General features: G+C 36.0%; 1 pseudogene; it reads left to right on the top strand.

Moving 5' to 3' along the window:
* Nucleotides 1–445: 445 nt before the first annotated feature.
* On the top strand, nt 446–808 carry LOC136131923 (NADH dehydrogenase [ubiquinone] 1 subunit C2 pseudogene; annotated as a pseudogene).
* Nucleotides 809–2,704: the final 1,896 nt, after the last annotated feature.

Consider the following 2,704-nt stretch of genomic DNA (forward strand, 5'->3'; position numbering starts at 1 on the left):
TATGAGAAACATACATCCTTATTGCATAATATTTCAATAAATATTTGTTAAATATATAGATGATCCTCTACTCAATTGTGAGAGGAGGTCATTGAGAAGATCTGGCCGCCAGTTGCCTGCAAGTAAGACCCAGGTCATCAGAGGTACCTCAAACCTTCACCTGTAATTGGAATGTATGATCTGCCCACTATTCCCACAGTGGGAGCAGTTTTCCAGAGAGAAACAGTTTGAGAGAGCAATATGATGAGACCACCTGCACTGGATATGTGACTAAACCCTGTTAGGTCCTTTATATGCCAAACTTTTAATTTTAAATTTAAGAGGCCCTTCAGCACCACGCACGCTCGGAGGTGAAAGCTCGTGGCTTGGGTCCCGGCCCTGGTCCTGGTGATTTTCTTTGTAGTTGGAGGTCAGAGGCCAGGTCTCAAGTGGGAACGGCCTCACCATGATGAACGGCCAGCCGGGCCGAGTGCCCTTACAGTTCCTGCCGAATGAGGCCCGGAGCCTGCCGCCGCCCAAGCTAACCGACCCGTGGCTCTTCTACATCGGCTTCTTGGGTTACTGCTCCGGTCTGATTGATAACGCGATCTGGCGGCGGCCGGTGGCGTCGGCCGGTTTGCATCGCCAGCTTCTATATGTTACTTCCATTATTTTTGTCGGATATTATCTTTTAAAACGTCAAGACTGTATGTGTGCTCTGAGGGACCATGATATGTTTGCATATGTAAAGTCACATCCAGAGGATTTTCCTGAAAAAAATAAGAAAACTTATGGTAAAATTATTGAAGAATTCCATCCAGTGCATTGAAGTCTCCAAAATGCTTGCTCCAGTTTCACTGATACCGGTTTTTTCTGAATTTTGTGGAACTGTTTCTGTGACATCTGAAGTTTATGTTAATCTATACATTAACACCTTGTGATTAAAATGGTCATCATAAGCAAAAAAAAAAAAAAAATTTAAGTTGATTACAATAGTTTATTAATTTCATGTGTACAACATAGTGATTCAATATCCCTATAGATTATAATCCATATAAAGTTAGTACAAAACAATGGTTGTATTTCCCTGTGCTGTACAATATATCCTAATAGCTTATTTATTTTATACATAGTACTTTGTATCTCTTAATCCTCTACCCCTATCTTGCCCTTCTCCCCTTTCCCTCCCCATTGGGAACCACTAGTTTGTTCTCTATATCTGAGTCAGTTTTTTTAAACTACTTTGTTTTATTTTTTAGATCCATATATAAGGGATATCATATAGTGTTTGTCTTTCTCTGTCTGACTTTTTTCACTAAACATAATACCCTCCAAGTCCATTCATGTTGTTGTAAATAGCAAAATTTCATTCTATTTTATGACTAATATTCCATTGTATATATATTTATACCACATTTTCTTTGCCCATTCATCTATTGATGAATGCTAAGGTTGCTTCCATATCTTGTCAATTGTAGATAATGCTGCTAGGAACATTGGGGTACATAAAACTCTTCAAATTAATGTTTTTTATTTTCGTTGGATATATGTGCAGGGATGAAATTCTGCATCACATGGTATTGCTATTTTTAGTGTGTTTTTCTTTTCTTTTTATTTATTTATTTATTTTGAGAAACCTCCATACTGTTTTCCACAGTGGCTGCACCAATTTACATTTCCACAAACAGTGTACTAATGCTAGTTATTTGTAGACTTTTTGATGATAGGCATTCTGATAGGAGTGTAGTTTTATCTCATTGTATGAGATGTCTGTATGTCTTCTTCAGAAAAATGTCTATTCAGCACTTCTGCCCATTTTTTAATCAGGTTGTTTGCTTTTTGATGACACATTGTATGAGCTGTTTATATTTTTTGATATTAACCCCTTATTGGTCATATCATTTGCAAATATTTTCTCCCATTCAGTAGGTTGTCTTTTTGTTTTGTCAATGGTTTCCTTCTCTGTGCAAAACCTTTTAAGTTTAATTAGATCCCATTTGTTTAATTTGTTCTTATTTCTTTTGCCTTAGGAGACAGATCACAAAAATATTGCTACAATTTATGTCAAAGAGTGCTCTGCTTATGTTTTCCTCTAGACGTTTTATAATATCCAGTCTTACATTTGGGTCTTTAATCTATCTTGAGTTTATTTTTATATATGGTGTTAGAGAATGTTCTAATTTCATTCTTTCACATGTAGTTGTCCAGTTTTCCCAGCACCACTTAATGAAGAGACTGTCTTTTCTCCATTGAATATTCTTGCCTCCTTTATCAAAGATAAGGTGACCATATGTATGTGGGTTTATTTCTGAGCTCTCTGTTCTGTTCCATTGATCTATGTATCTGTTTTTATGCTAGTACCATGCTGTTTTGATTACTGTAGCTTAGTAGTATAGTCTGAAGCCTGGAAAGTTTATACCTCCAATTTTGTTCTTTTTTCACCAGATTGCTTTGGCAATTCAGGATTTTTGTGGTTTCATACAAAGTGTTGGGATTATTTGTTCTAGTTCTGAGAAAAATGTCATGGGTATTTTGGTACGGATTGCACTGAATCTTTAGATTGCTTTGGGTAGTATGGACATTTTAACAATATGAATTTTTCCAATTTATTAACATGGGATAACTTTTATTTCTTTGTATCATTTTCAAACTCCTTCATCAATGTTTTATACTTTTCAGAGTATAGGTCCTTCACCTCTTTGTATAAGTTTATTCCTAGGCATTT

This window comes from Phocoena phocoena, chromosome 12 (genome assembly GCF_963924675.1).
Source record: "Phocoena phocoena chromosome 12, mPhoPho1.1, whole genome shotgun sequence".
Taxonomy (NCBI): domain Eukaryota; kingdom Metazoa; phylum Chordata; class Mammalia; order Artiodactyla; family Phocoenidae; genus Phocoena; species Phocoena phocoena.